The following is a 17,270-nucleotide window of genomic DNA, read 5'->3' as shown; positions in this document are numbered from 1 at the left end:
TATAGAAATATGTGTCAGATATGAATGGAACCTGATTGAAGTCACCTTATTCAAAGTGGCCCTAAGACAATGTATTGACCTAAATAATGAATTTAATGAAGTGTGTTAAAGAGGACACCTCTCATCTCAAGGCATACTGTGACAAACTACTAACCTTTACTGACAGGGAATAATTTTCAAAAGTATGTACATCATAGTTTTGATTTAATAATATTATTAAAGGCAGCATGTAGATTTGTATAATAAAGACAATTCATTCAGAAGCAGATTAAAAGAAGAAAGGAAGGAAGGAATTATTTGAATTAATTTAAACTATAAATAAGCTAAAGTTAAAAAGTCTAATGCAGTTATTATTATACAATTTAAACTGAAGCCAAATTCTTCTTAAAACAATGTGAAATGTTGATGTAAATGTTATTCATGTACAGCAGTTTCTTGCTCAAGGGTCATTGGCCGTCTGAGATGTTCATTACTGTATAGTTGGAATAAAAACACCTACAGAATGAGGGTGGACATCTTTTTCTTTTTAATAAAATATACAAATGCAAAATCAGAGGAATCTACCTGGACTACCTGATATAACAAAAGGTAATCTGAGGGAAACACTTTTGTGACACCTCCTCATAAAACCGGACAATGGATTTACAAACTATTTATATTTATTCATCTCACATAATCTAAAAACCCAGAGATGTGTGCTGCTTTGAAGCCATTTAACATTGTCTTTGGATAAAAGTAGAAGAATAATATTTCTCCTATATAATTACAAAAACAAAACTAATATCAATCAAGATCAACTAGTGGTCGATGCTGTGTCCTCATGAATCTCTTCTCTTTGGTGTTGTTTTTCTTTTCTTGTTTTTCTTATTTAATATTTTATCTTGACCTGGATTTATCAGGTCTGTTAAATATCAGTCTTTCTATTAGGTTGTTGGTTTTGTCAATCTATTTGTGCAGCGCATGGATGCAATCCAATCCAATCTTTCCGACACCCTATTCAATAACACGTATGCAATTCCCAGGTGTTTAGAAGCTAATCCATTTATTGCTAAGGTTGAGATAAAATCAGATTGAGAATAATTCAGCGTACTACTGAAAGAATAATTGAACTTCTAATCTTTAAGGCATCTTAACTCCTTTAATCTCTTGCTTGATACATTGACATAGCTGCCGATAGATCAGGTCAATATTTTATTTAACTTTGACTCTAAGAACAATTAAGCTTGCATGTGACTTCATTTGTTAATGTTAAATTGTATGTAGTCATGATGGTGGCTGAGACAAACGCACCATTCCACACAGCATACTGACACCTTCGTTACAAATGAACATGACGCTTAACACTTTGGTGTCTTACTCACACAATCTTTAAAGAAACACGCTCATTGCAAGGCAGTTATGACAGTTACATTTAACAACTAGTCCAGTAAATTAGGCAGAATAATTAATTTGCCTAAATTACAAACCTCCCATTTCTCACACTTTAAAGGCACTCTGCATTATGCACATATATTTGCATATATTTAAAATGTCATCTTGATAGTATCAACCACAGAGCACATCAAAAATCATGTCCTAAAGCCATTTTGGACAAAGGCACAGTGAAAGAGAGAGAGAGAGAGGGTAAGAGAGAGAGAGAGTGAGTGTGAGGAAGAGAAAAAGAGAGAGGGGTAGGGAAATAGAGAGAGAGAGAGAGAGAGAGAGAGAGAGAGAGAGAGAGAGGAACTGACACGAGTCCAGTTTGACAGTAGCTGTGCCATCTTCTGCCCCTACTGGCGCATATGTGGTGCAACACGTCCTCCAACGCTAGAGGAACCAGCTGGCCACTGCTCCTCTCCTCTCACTCGCCTAGCTGTGACTCGATTTGCCGGGCGGGCGGAACACAGCGCAACACAACACACGGGCGAAAGAACACAGCCCCCTGGCCAGCACCAGGGTGAGGAAGAGGAGGAGGAGGGGGGTGGGGGTGGGAGGAGTGAAGTGGGGTTGTGTTGCCTCGCGTTGTCTGGGTGGAATCCAAGGAAGACATTACTGCTAGAACTGAAGTTGTTTCATGGGCACTATATAATGCTTAAAAACAATAATTAATCATAGGAATTATTATAATAAAAAATGTTTAATGTTGTAACAACAACAACACAGTAATAATGATTACAATTATAATAAATAAATACATTACTGAATAATTATGACTATTCCAATAATACTATTCAATATATTTAATAAAAAAATCAGTTGAGCGAATGTAATAGTGTAAAAATCGCATCACACAGCAAACAAGTGAAACTTGTTTATGGCACAGAGGTTTCCATGTAGGCTTCAGTAAGGGATGATTACGTTTTTTCAGTGTAAAGTTACAGTAAGGGATGATTACGTTTTGCAGTGTAAAGTTTCAGTGTGGGAGGATGTCTAAGTTTTCCTGTGTAAAAACAGAGATGTCTACAGTAGACCCACATCAGCTGAACACATGCAGGGGGAATTTGGTGGGTGGCACAGAGTTTCCATGGTTACCTTTCAGGGGTTACCCAGAGTGCACCTGTTTCCATCCGAAAAAAGGACCTCTGCTCTAAATACAGGAAGGCGCGAAGCAGACAGTTAATTATAGTCTGGCCTTTTGGTGTGGGAGTTAATGAATTTCAAAGTGCATCAATTATGAGCTAATTGGGTTACACGTGTGTCCTGAGGAACCATCAGTGAAGGGAGGACAGGAGAGGAGAGAGGAGACCACACCGCATTCATTCTTTGCTTGTGTGATCCTCTCAGAGAAGTGCACTGCTCACAAACAAACACAAATAGATAGATACATAGATAGATAGAAAGATACATAGATAGAGAGATAGATAGATGTATAAATAGATAGATAGATAAATAGCAGTAGGATAATAGGGACAAAAAGGCTTGTTGGAGGTGTAGTAAATGTTTTGAATAGTGTACCTCTGTGATAATTACATTTTCCTAATACATTTTCAGTGAAATGCTTGAATGGAATACACACATTTCTATATATCAAAATCAGCACCAGAAGTACAAACAAAGGAACACACAAAGAGAGAAGAACACCCTGTGGTGTGTGTCCATCCATCCATCCTGGTTTGGAGAGTGCGAGGGTGTGTGTGTGTGTGTGTGTGTGTGTGTGTGTGTGTGTGTGTGTGTGAACATCCAGGAGGACAGTGTGTAGCATGTCCCTGGCATGTCCTGGGTGAGCAGGGTGACCTTCAAATAATGAGATGCGCCTCTAGGGGCTTATCACGCAAGCGCCTGTGAAGCCCCACACAGCTGGGAGGCTCTCTGGGCCCCTGTTCCTCTCACTGTCTCTCTCTCTCTCTGTCTCTCTCTCTCTCTCTCTCTCTCTTTCTCTAAGGCTCTCTCGACAGTCTCTCTGTCCCTCACTCTTCTCTCTCTGTCTTTCTCTTCCTCTCTCTTTCTCTAAGGCTCTCTCTAGCAGTCTCTCTTCCTCTGTCTGTCTGTCTGTCTCTCCCTGGCTTCCCCTTTCTTTATGGCTCTCTCTCTCTCAGTCTGTCCTGTTTCTGGTTTGCTCTCTCTCCATCTCTGTCAGTCTCTCTTTTCCCTTTGTTAGTCTCTATCCTGTCTAATCTAGCTTGGTGTGTCAGGGAGGAACTTGGATCTATAAATGATTCAGGAACACTTATACTGAACTGGTGTTTTTAGCTTCTAAACTGATTTGACCTACATATATTAATCAAATCTTTTTTAACATTAATAACATTTTTCAAAAGGTAAGGTTCACTGACTTCCATACTCTTTCCTGATCTACCTCTCTCTAGCTTTGTAAGACTCTCTCCATCTCTCTTTCAGTCCATCCCTCTCTCTTTCAATCTGCCTCTCAGTCTCACAGTGTTATTCACTCATTCATTTCCTCCCTCCCTCTCTCTCTCTCTCTCTCTCTCTCTCTCTCAGCTTCTTTATTTCTTGCTCTCTCTGCCTTTCTTGGTCTGTGTCTCTTGCTTCTACTCTCTGTCCCCCTCTTTTTTTTCTCACTTGCTCACTCTCTTTCTCTCGCTCAGGCTCTCATTTGGTTATAACAGGGCATAACAGAACCTGCAAAAGCAACCTCTCACCTACCCCAACACACACACACACACACACACATACACACACACACACACACACACACACACACACACACACACACACACACACACACACACACACACACACACACACACACACACACACACACACACACACACACCCACACACCCACACCCATACCCACACACACACAAAAACACACACACACACACACACACACACATATGGAATAAACAACAGTGCATACAACACTTAAGGACAAAAAAAAAATCGACTTTGCTCTCCAGGTACAAACCAGCTGCTTCCAAAGCACCCTTGTTCACAGGTACAGAGAAGCCAGGTGAGGACCAGCAGACAGTCACACCTGATGGCAGGTGTGTGTTTCCATCATCCTGTAAAAAGCACCAAAGGCAAGATATTTCCAAGCATCTAAGTCTTGCATTGTAAGCAAGGCATGCCTGAGACCAGGGCAGACAGTCCACCTTCTTTCCCTCTTACAGTAACCTTCAGATGTTGCACCTCTTCCTCTTGTTCTTCTCCTTGTTGATTTGGTTGTTGTTGTTGTTGTTGTTGTTGTTGTTCTTCTTCTTCTTCTTCTACTTCCTGTTGATGTTATTGTTGATGTCTGGTCCATCACTGTCTGGTTTTACTCGGCCACCAAACTGGACAAGAACAGACTCCAACGGACAGTCAGGTCTGCTGAAAAGATCATTGGTGCCAACCTGCCCACCATCCAAGACCTGTACACCGCCAGAGTCAGGAAACGGGCAGGAAAAATCACTGCAGACCCCTCGCACCCCGGACACAAACTTTTCAAACGCCTCCCCTCTGGTGGGCGCTACAGATCACTGTCCTCAAAAACCTTGAGACACAAAAACAGTTTCTTCCCCCTCGCCATCACACTATTGAACAATTTACCCATAGTAACATATATATTTATCCACTGAAGCATACATATTTATCCTTGCACTTCTTGCACTCTCCACTCCTTCTTTGCACTACTGTTGTAAACTTCATAGACCATTGCATTGTTTGTTTTTATATTGTGTTTGTTTTTGTATTGTGTTGTTAATTATATTTTGTGTAAGCACATTGAGAGCCAGTTCACCAGGTCAAATTCCTTGTTTGTGCAAACTTACTTGGCCAATAAAATCTGATTCTGATTCTGATGTTCTTGTTCTTCTCCTCCACATCTTTGCGGTCCTTCATCATCTCTCTATGCTTTCCTTCTCTCCTCCCTCATCCTCCATTCTGGTAGGGGTATTCACAGTGCCATGATACACAGTGCCTATCCTGCTGAATAAGACTGGCCCTATAAAGCTTGTTTCAAGGTCAACACTCAATGTCAAGAAGAAACCTATGGCAATCTAGAATACTTCACCTTCTTAACAACTAAACATCCCCACTAATTACTTTTAATCATGCACTGTCAATACATGTTGAATGTACATTACTGGTAAGATGGGGTGATTTGAAATCATTAGACCAACAGCAAATCAATGTCAATGTCAACGTCAACATTTTCTTTTAGTTTCAAACTGACTGAACAAGTTCAAGTAATGTGTTGCCACAGAGCAAGTAATAAAGAGGTTTTATTTAATTTGTTGAAATGATGAAAAGTAGCTATATTTCACTGGCTAAATGGCTGGCTAATGAACTTTTAGTCAAGATGGGGTTCATAAAAAAGGGAAATTCATCGCTCTGGTTCTCATACCACTCGAGCCCTGTGCGATTGCGGTGCTCTTTAACTTTGATTGATGAGGGAATCCATCAGAGTGATCGCAAGCATTCTCCACTATGAATCTGATGGGGTGGCTGTGGCTTGTCCATTAGCAGACCCTCCTGCCATTAAAGCGGGGGTGGGGTGTCGATGACTATGGCAAAGCTGTCAAATTAGCGCTGGGGGTGGGGGGACTACAACCCTACCACCAGAGTTATGGACGCTAACATTTATTTTTCCCTAAGCTCCGAAGTGGCTGAAAGTCTTGCACAGATAGAAAAATGGTGTGGGGACCGTAAGAAAAGATTTTCCGTCACAGGACATTTGTTTAATAGCATGGCAATTTTACTGACACATGTAAGATATGCAGAGCTGGTAGAAAATCCTCTCTCAGCTCTGTGGTCTAAAGCCTTCCTCCACACACCCTCAGCTGATGCACTGATTAAAGCCCCAGACACAGAACTGAGGAAGATCCCACAAAGTCCTGGTAGAGGACAATATGACCCTTGTGTTGTGTAATGTTCTTAAATGTCAAATATTTCATGCAAGGTATATTGACTAGTGCTGTCAGTTCAACGCGTTATTAACGGTGTTAACGCAAGCCCATTTTAACGCTGTCAATTTTTTTATCGCGCGATTAACGCCTTTAAAAAAAACAAAAACAAAAAAAAAAAACTTTTTTTTTTTTTTTATTAACGTTCTTTTTGCTCTCCCAAACTGTGTAGTAGGCTAACGTTACGTTTGAGTGAATGGTAAGCGTGATACGGTGAAATGGATGATAAAAAGTTTACCTTTAAAAGTTGTGTTGTGCAAAAAAAAGCGAGCTTCACTGTTGTCTGAAAATGTCAACAGGCAGCTGGCTGAAAGCACAGAAGTAGTAGGCTTACCTTTTATTGGTAACCTAACTGTTACAGTTCATTGTTTTTGAAATAAGAGGCCTGACTTCTATGTTCACAGCAAACTTGAAAAAAAAGAAATATTAAGCCATGGTTTAACTGCACTATAGTCCTTGATCTTTTATTTTGTACCGCCCTGTTTGGCAATGTTGTTTTTCAATCAAATAAAACATTGCATAAAGCAAGCCAATCCACTTTTCCATGTTGATAAGAGCATTAAAAAAAAAATTGATTGAAGGGACATTTAGGGCCTGATTTACTAACAGGATTGCGCCCATTTCAGGCGCAAAATAGCGGTCGTAAACATAAAACCGTATTTACTAAGGGGGCGCAGCGCATATTAACGCTTTGTGGGTGTGGACGGGGAGGACACGAAAACGTGGGTGGAAACATGCGCAGATATATGGGAGGAGAGAAGATAAGTGCGCCTAATGATATATTGCGTGGTATTTACTAAACTGCCTGACCAGCGCACGTCTCTAATTTGCGGGATAATTCTCCGCCTCATAAAAGCACGTCTTAACCAGGAAGCGCATTTCCATTGAGTCTGAAAACGTTGATATGGCAGTAGTTATAAGAGCAAGGCGAAGATATAGACAGAGACAGCGCACAGAAATATTTTTTTCAACTCGTATAACACTTTTTCAGTTAAGTGATCCACAATTCATTAGACGGTATACAGGTTAACCAGCCACGCAATACTTCAATTACTGAACCAGATCAGAGACGACATCAAACCCTCCAACCGGAGATCACATTCATGTTCAACTCCGGACAACATTGCAAATATTGGCATCGGATCATTTCAAACAGTTATAGCATCAGCAGTTGGTATATCTCAGCCTTCACCAAATATTCACACAGGTACTCGACGCATTGCTACGGCGCACTGGTCAATACATTTCCCCACTGCCATAGCTGAAATTAGAGACATCAAACAGGTCTTTTTTTGAAATTGCAAACTTTCCGAACGTAATTAGAACCATTGATTGCACCCACGTCCATATGTATTGTAGTGAACCCATGTCCCTTGTAGAAATTATGAATCTCGCCATGTACACATCTATATTGTTATAATAGACAGTTTATGCATTAATGCCACCAATAGCATATTCTTTATAATCGTATTCTTTTAAACATCTCGCTGTGATGGCGGGCAGAACAACAATATAGCAGCGCACACATTGAATCAGGTTCAGTGATTGAGCGAACGTGAACCAATATACTGTATCTATCTCCACTTCGCTGAACCTTCCTTTTCTCTTCCTAAATAAATACCACGGAAAATGCGCAAAAACACTGTGCGTTAATGTGCGACCGCAGATTAAGCAGCGGTCGCATGTTAGTAAATCAGGCCCTAGAATAGATACAAATTTGCGATTAATACATTTGTGATTAATCGCGATTCATTTTAGGTTAACTATGACAAAAATGCGATTAATTGCGATTAAATGTTTTAATAGTTTGACAGCACTAATATTTACTTGTGTAATGTGAGTGTATGTTTACAAGTGTGTGTATGTATGTATGTATGTATGTATATACGTATGTATGTATGTATGTATGTATGTGTGTGTGTGTGTGTGTGTGTGTGTGTGTGTGTGTGTGTGTGTGTGTGTGTGTGTGTGTGTGTGTGTGTGTGTGTGTGTGTGTGTGTGTGTGTGTGTGTGTGTACTGTATGTATGTATGTATGTATGTATGTATGTATGTATGTATGTATGTATGTATGTATGTATGTATGTGTGTATGTATGTATGTATGTATGTATGTATGTATGTATGTATGTATGTATGTATGTATGTATGTATGTATGTATGTATGTATGTATGTATGTATGTATGTATGTATGTATGTATCTATGTGTGTAAGTGTGTGTGTATGTATGTGTGTACTGTGTATGTATGTATGTATGTACTGTATGTGTTTGTATGTATGTACCGTATATATATATATATATGTATGTGTGTGTGTGTGTGTGTATGAGGAAGTGAATCATACTGTAGCCTGGTGCAGGAGCAGTGCTGTGATGAGAAACATGCGCATTTGGTGTGGAGAAAGAGACAACATGGTGGAGTATAGTCAGCGTTAGCAGCAGGATCATCATGAGCGGAGTGAACAATAACCAGCTGGAGGATGAGTGAAGAAAAGAAAACAAACAAACAAACAAACAAACACAAACCACCATCAGTACAACAACATACACTATAACCACACAACACACACCACACATTGTCATTGTGGTTTGTGATTTTTAAATCACAAAGATAATGTACTTAGGTGTAATTCACAAGCATAAAGAGAGTTCACTTGATCAAGTTATTTGATGGTGTAAACGACTTTGTCCCTTCACATGAACTGGCAGAGTGAGCTTTTCACAAACCCAAAGTCACAAGTTCATTTCTAGGGAAGGACATATATCAATAGACTCTCACCTTTGATCTCATGTTGAATAACAGCTACATAAACATACGCAGGTGTCAGTGAGGGCACATTAGTACAGCAGGAAGAACTGACTAGAAAAACATGAATTTTAAGGAGGTGAGAAGTCATTGTAGACTAGTTCTCTGTTTTGAAGGGGGCTGGTGTGCACTTAAATGAAAATAACATTACAGTAACCATAGACTGGTAGACTATAATCATCACAGTGACCCCAAATGTCCTCTTCACCAAACACACTACTCATTCAGTTTGAAAGGACAACAGGCCCAGTTAATACGAAAGCTCAAATACCTCAGAGCTGAGAAAAATATTGAGATTACATATGCTTAATCTCTCCATATCCAATTGGCATGTGATAATAACTCCTTCTTTAGACACAAAAGGTAAGTCCGAGTTAATCAAAACCTGAGCTGACTGGGAGGTAATCCTCTTTAGAGTGTTTTGTTTTGCTGCCGAGTGACCGATGACACATATTGCCCAAAGGCACACCTTCTGTGTTATCCAGGATGTGAACCTGTTTTTTTTTCTCATGAGAGGGACCATTACAACAGACCAGGGAAAAACAAAACAACAACATAACCAGATGATTAAAAAACAAACAAACAAACAAACAAACAAAAAAATTATTAGGGTATGCTGCACCTGAAAAAATCAGGACAGACTGAGAGTGGTGTGGTGATGGCCGTATAGGGGTCAGACGTTTTGTCTCTGGACTGTGACCCTGAAGAACTCAAAATGGTGGCCAAATAGAGTTTTAACAGTTGTGTCCCCCACTCAAATTTAAGTTGTTTGATTATATAATTAGTTGTCTTGGGTGGATGTACTTCTACACTACTAACATGATGCAACACCTCAGACTTTGATTTTAGGCAAAACGAGGATTAGTAATAGACCAGTAGCACATTAGGTTACCAAATGAACAGCCTATGTAGTAGACATCCAATGATTTACCCATTTAACCAGAGTTAAACCGCTTCACCACCACTAAAAGGTGGTCCTCTCAAATCATTGCAGTCTCTAGAAGACAGGGAAAAAAACCTGTGACGTCTTCTAGAATCACAGAGCATGGCAGAAGAGGATGGCGAGACTGCAGTGCCTGACCACTGCTCCTGCAGAATGATTGAGTTGTAATGGAGATTGGTCACTCGGTCCAACCCAAGCCTAATCGAGTCTCTGAGAGAATGCCCGTATCTCTGCCATCTCTGTTTGATGGCAGGGAGATCTCAACCTCTTACAGCGGTGATGGTGCAATCTCCACACAGCTGCTGAAGTCTCAGGGCCTGATTTACTAACATTGCGACCGCAGCTTAATCTGCGGTCGCACATTAACGTACTGTGTTTTTGCGCATTTTCCGTGGTATTTATCAAACCAGATCCGCGCTGGGCACTCTGTGCTTACTCCGCCCTTTAAAGGGCCTGATTTACTAACATTGCGACCGCAGCTTAATCTGCGCCTTTGCCAGGCGCACATTAACGCGCTGTGTTTCCCCGCATTTTTCGTGGTATTTATCAAACCAGATCCGCGCTGGGCAATCATTATTTAGCGCACCGTTAAAAGACGGGAGAAATCGCCTGCAAGTTACTGCCACCATGGAGATTCGAGGAAGAAAAAACTAAGGTTCAGCGAAGAGGAGATAGATATATTGGTTCACTACGCTCAATCACTGAACCTGATTCAATGGGTTATATTGTTGTTCTGCCCGCCATCACCTACAGCAAGATGTTTGAAAGAACACGATTATAAATAATATGCTATTGGTGGCATTAATGCATAAACTGTCTATTATTACAATATAGATGTGTACATGGCGAGATTAATAAGTTATACAAGGGACATGGGTTCACTACAATATATCCCCACTGAAACAAATACATTTACCAAGTAGCCAGTCCTCTCCAAAATTACCATGGATAGATGGCACTATTCCGGAAGATAAAACTGTCATGGACAGATCCAGGGTATTTGGCTACCACGTAAGTAATGGTCATGTTGGCATCACATAATATGACCTGGACATTCATTTAATATGTGTGCTTTCTGTTTCGGTAAATGTGTTCGTGGATTGAAGGTGGGACTGTTTGCATGTGGGTGCGATCAATGGCTCCAATTACGTTCGGAAAGTTTAATTTCAGCTATCGTAGTGGGGAAATGTATATTGACCAGTGCGCCGTAGCAATGCGTCGAGTACCTGGGTGAATATTTGGCTGAGTTAAGGCTGAGATATACCAACTGCAAATGCTAGAACTGTTTGAAATTATCCGGAGGCCAATATTTGCAAATGTTGCCAGGAGTTTAACAACTGATGGAATGGAATGTGATCGCCGGGTGGAGGGTTCAATGTCATCTCTGATCTGGTCCAGTAATTGAAGTATTGCGTGGCTGGTTAACCTGTACCGTCTAATGATTTGTGGTTCGCTTAACTGAAAAAGTGTTATAAGAGTTTATTTTTATTTCTGTGCGCTGTCTCTGTCTGCTGTCTTCGCCTTGCTCTTATAACTGCTGCCATATCAACGTTTTCAGACTCAATGGAAATGCGCTGCCTGGTTAAGACGTGCTTTTATGAGGCGGAGAATTAGCCCGCAAATCAGAGACTTGCGCTCACCAGGCAGTTTTAGTAAATACCACGCAATACATCATTAGGCGCACATAACTTCTCTCCTCCCATATAATTGCGCTTTACGCCCACGTTTCCGTGCCCTCTCACCTGTTTGCAGGTTCACACCCACAAAGCGTTAATATGCGCCTCTACTCAAATGCGCCTCCTTAGTAAATACCGTTTTATTTTTACGACCGCTATTTTACGCCTGAAATTGGCGCAATCCTGTTAGTAAATCAGGCCCTTAGTGTTCAGCAGCACCATGAAGTTATGGAATAGAGATTATAAATAAAGATATAATATTAAAATGTCATTATTCCATAAAACATCAGGGTTAGTGTTAAACAGCACCATGGAGTTATGGAATAAATATTGTCAATAAAGATATAATATTAAAATGTTGTTATTCCATAAGGAATTACTGTAAAACGTGTATGATATGTGTGACCTGAAACATATTATTGTATGTCTATTTTTCAATACAGTCCTCTCACTATTTCTGTGCAATGTTTTTTTTTTATACCATGTCGTCATGTTTGTTTTGTCATGTTGAGCTGCCAGAAAAACAAAAGTGTCATAATCTTAATCACATTAGCACAGGTGGTTTGAGCTTAAGGTTTAAGGGGTCCCTATTTTCACTTTATTCCATCCATTTGTTTTTCTCAAAATCTGTGATGTGACATTGAGCAAAGGTGATAAACATGTTGTTATTCCATTGTTTGTTTGTTTTGGGTTCCCTTTCTTAGGGGGGGGGGGGGGGGGGTAGGTTGTCATGCAGGCAGGCAGGTTGAACATTTGGCTGCTTTAGGGGATTATCTTTGATCACAGGGGTGGGGGTGAAGGGCAGAGACAGTAAGGTCTTCCCTGTTTGGATTTGCTTCTCAATCTAAATAAATGTGGAGGGTGGGTGACTAGTGTTCTACTGTGTATGTGTGTGTGTGTGTGTGTGTGTGTGTGTGTGTGTGAGAGAGAGTGAGTCTGCGTCTTTGTGAGAAGGCAGAGTCAACTTTCCCTGCATCGCCTCATACGCCTTGCATCCCGCCACTCCTCCTCTGACCACAGATCAGGCCGTTGGTAATCTCTGGATTTTATATCCAGCAAAACAGCTTGGCCCCATCAGCAAATTGCAATGGCATATGGTATAGGTTTATGATTCATCTGGCTCTTGCATAGCAATGAGCAGTCTGTGAGATGTAGGTTATGTGTTTGTGTGTGAGTGTGTGAGTGTGTGTGTGTGTGTGTGTGTGTGTGTGTGTCTGCCTCCCCCCCCCCTCCCAGGATCCCGGCCCGCCTGGTTCAGTTACCATTGCAACGCTAAGCAAACACATCCGGGTACCTGTTCTTACCTCCATATCTCTGGCATTGTTTAAGATTATGATACACCCCCATCATACACACACACACACACACACACACACACACACACACACACACACACACACACACACACACACACACAAACACACACACACACACACACATACACACACACACACACACATACACACACACACATACACATACACACACACAGACACACACACACAGCCACACACACACACAGAGTCATTCTCTCTCTTTCTCTCTCACTTGTGTGTAAAAAAGAGAGAAAGAGAGAGAATGACTGAGGATGCTCTAAAAATGGCTGAGAGGTGATTGTGCTGCGTGAGTGTGTGTGTGTGTGTGTTGTGTGTCTGTGTGTGTTGTGTGTCTGTGTGTCTGTGTGTATGTGTGTATGTGTGTCTGTGTGTATGTGTGTATGTGTATGTGTATGTGATTAAGATTATGTAATCTATAATAAAGACGGTTGGATGGACGGATTAGGGACGGAGTTGTGTCGTGAAGCCCGCCTGAGCTGCCCCAATCTGGGCTGGGACATGAAGAGCCACTTGGGCCCACTCCCCTGGAGGACCTAGGAGGGATGAGATGGATGAGGCTGGAGCACACACACACATAGTTGGGGCACAAGAAACAGAAGCGTGCGTAGCTGCTTAGGGGATATAGTTGTGTTTTCCTTTAAATAAAGCCATGGACATGGGTATTGCACTTTGGCCCCTTTAAGGCTATTTGAGCTATATATATATACATACGTGGGTAAAGTATATACCTCCAGGATCCAGGTTGGGTAGGATGTGAGAACCAGAAAAGTTTAATCATGGATAGATGATGATGATGATGATGATGATGATGATGATGATGATGATGGAGATGATGAAGATGATGAAGAAGAAGGACAATTATGCCTTTTGTGCCTGAAATTTAAAATAAGAGTTCCAAGTTCAAATAATACTCGGGTTCGGATGATGAGGTTATTTTATTTCATTGTATACCAGATTCAGTTAGTGCAAAGCATATTGTCGTGTCATAAGTGTCAAAGTCAGTAATCTAATGTCAATCTGTAAATCGTACATGATCCTTATACTGTGGTGCATATAAGGGCTGTGGAGTTTTTACATGTATAGTTTAATGTCATTTTTTTTCCCAAAGGTAACTTATTTTCATTCCAGTCATGGAATACTTTACTTTTCAGGCATTGATTCATTCCAATTCATTTTCAGACACTTGTTTTTGCATTCAATCCAGAATCGTTTTGATAGGATTAATGCAGCCGCTCAGGAAAAAACAATAAATTACATTTGGAACGTGCTAATCCACGCCACCTGTTCCCCCCACATACATATGTGTGCCTTACCATAGGAGACGCGGGCTCACTTTGAAATACGATGCGTAAAATCCAGTGTCAGCTCTAACAAGCCGCCCTTAAAGGAAATTACTCCGCCTCTCATTCGCTCTAAGACCCCCACCCACCCTTCCGTTACAATTAGCATGGCGCTAGCATTTCATTCCACTCTTACCTTGGTATTTCTGAATCTGCGGTGCAAATGGGGGATAACCTGGGAATCCAGACTAGCTTATGATGGGAACAGCTGCATCAGCCAGGCCCTCAAAGTAGAAAAAAACTGCAGGAAGTCAGGGCTTTTAGTTTATGAACATAAACCCCCCTTTAAATTGAAGTTGTGGAACCATTTTTTTTTCAATTACTGAACATTTACGTCCGACACACTTTCACTTAAACACTTAAATACAATCACTCCTTTGAACACAGAACATGAACTGCTCATGTGTTTGTGTGACCTTTTTATTCCGTTGTAAAGTGCGATGGTTAATTAAATGTTAATAACACATTAATAAAAAATAGAAAAATTCCTTTGCTCTCCATTATGAACTGCTCCCATGAGAGTCGTACTGAGTGGGACTTTAATGAAGACGGACTTTAAAGGGAAGACCAGACCTATTTTAGCAGCAAAAGATGCTGGGTGGAACAACATGTGTCACAACCAGTACATCATCAAGTCTCTGTGTGTGTGTTTGTGTGTGTGTGTGTGTGTGTGTGTGTGTGTGTGTGTGTGTGTGTGTGTGAGAGAGAGAGAGGGAGTGTGTGTGTATGTGAGAGAGAGTGAGTGTGTGTGTGTGTGTGTGTGTGTGTGTGTGAGTGTGTCGCCTTTACTCTTTGCCCCTCTCCTTCTCAGCGAGTGACCACGGGGTTCAGACTCCAGGAAACCAGAGAGCAAGAATGAAAATGCCCATAGCACACCTTTGATCTAGAGGTGAGAGATGCCTGGGGTTCTGTGTGGGTAGAAGAACAACTGTTCAACAAAACAGCGGGAAAACATACTGAGCAAACCCCCCCATCAACCCCCCCCCCCCCCCCCCATCACCACACGCACATACACACGTACACCCATGGGAGGGCCAACTTCAGAGAATGATGAATGAATCCTATGACTGCTGATTACAGTTGGATTATTAACTTAAGTGCTTCAGTGCAATAGATAGTGGGCTCCACTAGGGTTAACTCACTATGATTTGTTAACATAATATGTATAGCCAGTGTCTACACACACACAAACACACACACCAAACACACACACACACACACACCAAACACACACACACACACACACACACACACACACACACACACCATACTGTACTTACATACTAGAGAAACTTGGGTCACTCCAGTAACATTTTCCAGTCGGAAAACCCTGAATTCTGGATAAAATCTGTAAAATTCCACCTCTGAACCATCATGACTGCAGCAGAGGGGATGTGTTACGAGCATGTATGTGTATGTTTGCACAATAGAGGGCATGTGTGTGTGTGTGCACATTTTAGAGCATGTGTGTGTGTGTGTGTGTGTGTTGAGTGGCAGAGGGGGTTGACAGGTGTGCCTCCATTTGGCTGCAAAGGGTGACTCCCATGGAGAGATGGCGCCCAGTCAGTGTCAAGGGCCTTTATTCTATGGGCATATGTGACTTTGTGTGTGAGTGTGTGTCCACAGGCAAGTCAAGAATGCCAAAGGATACATCACCATGGGAGGGTCACAGCACACACATTCGCCACAGCAGGAAAGCTGTACAATGACATATGATATTTGTGTAGTGTGTGGAGAGAATAGGACGGGCACACAGCATGTCTGGTTCTGTGATGCTTATCTAACAAGTCAGAAAGCCCAGTTGTAAAGTAAATAAATACAATTGCAGGTTTATGTGTGTGTGTGGCACAAATGTGTTTGTGTTTGTGCATAGTTGAGTTTATTGAGTGAGTTTGAACATTAATGTGCACTCATTTCTATATATATTTCTAAATCATTGGAGTGTGTGTGTGTGTCTGTGTGCCAGTGTGAGAGAGGGAGAGAGAAAGATAAAGAGAGCATCTTTGGCAAGTTTGTACTAGTTAGTTTTGATCTGTGAATACTGTGTGGAGGTATTTAAGTGTGTTTGAGTGAATATAAGTCTGTATTCATTTGAATATCCCTGTCATAATACTGTGTGTGTGTGTGTGTGTGTGTGTGTGCGTGCGTGTATGTGTGTGGGTTGGAAGTTTGAACTGTGTCCCATGTATTTGTTAAAGTTGTTGTTGTGTAAGCAAATCCAGAGTTGTGTCGTTTGGAATGACCACGGGCATGTCTGCATGAGTGTGTGTTTGGCCACCATGTGTCTTAGTAAGTGCATGTTAACCACCAGTGCTGCTGGCCAGCAGTGAAGCAGAGCCAGGCTGTGAGAGAGACTGGTAGAGAGGAGAAACAGCCCTGTCCAGTCAGCCTTAGAACACTGTGAAAGTGGAAGAAATCTGTGTGGTCTAGTTAGTATAGGTAGAGTATTACAGTATTTATTAGAAATAAGTAAATCAGTACCTTACTGGTCAGTATAATGATTTTGCCTGTATTATTATTATTATAATTATTATTAATAATAATAATAACTATAGTATAATTAATACATATAAAGTTTGCAGTAGTGTCATAATCTTCCAAAAGTCAGCAATATGCTGCACTAATGCACATATTTTGCTACTATTACAGTAGGTATTAAAACATATATTTTCTGAAATATGTTTGTATTTTTTGATGAGATGATTTTTGATAGTATGTTTTTTGACACAGAAAGAAGGTCATGGTCGGATAAGACTGTGTTTGAATGTATGTGTACTAAATGTTAACTTGTGTGTGTGTGTGTGTGTGTGTGTGTGCGTGTGTCCAGGAGAGCTAAGACCAGAGGG

This window comes from Sprattus sprattus, assembly GCF_963457725.1.
Source record: "Sprattus sprattus genome assembly, chromosome: 15".
In the NCBI taxonomy this organism is placed as follows: domain Eukaryota; kingdom Metazoa; phylum Chordata; class Actinopteri; order Clupeiformes; family Clupeidae; genus Sprattus; species Sprattus sprattus.
The sequence above is the reverse complement of the archived record's forward strand: the minus strand, read 5'-3'. Positions refer to the sequence as shown.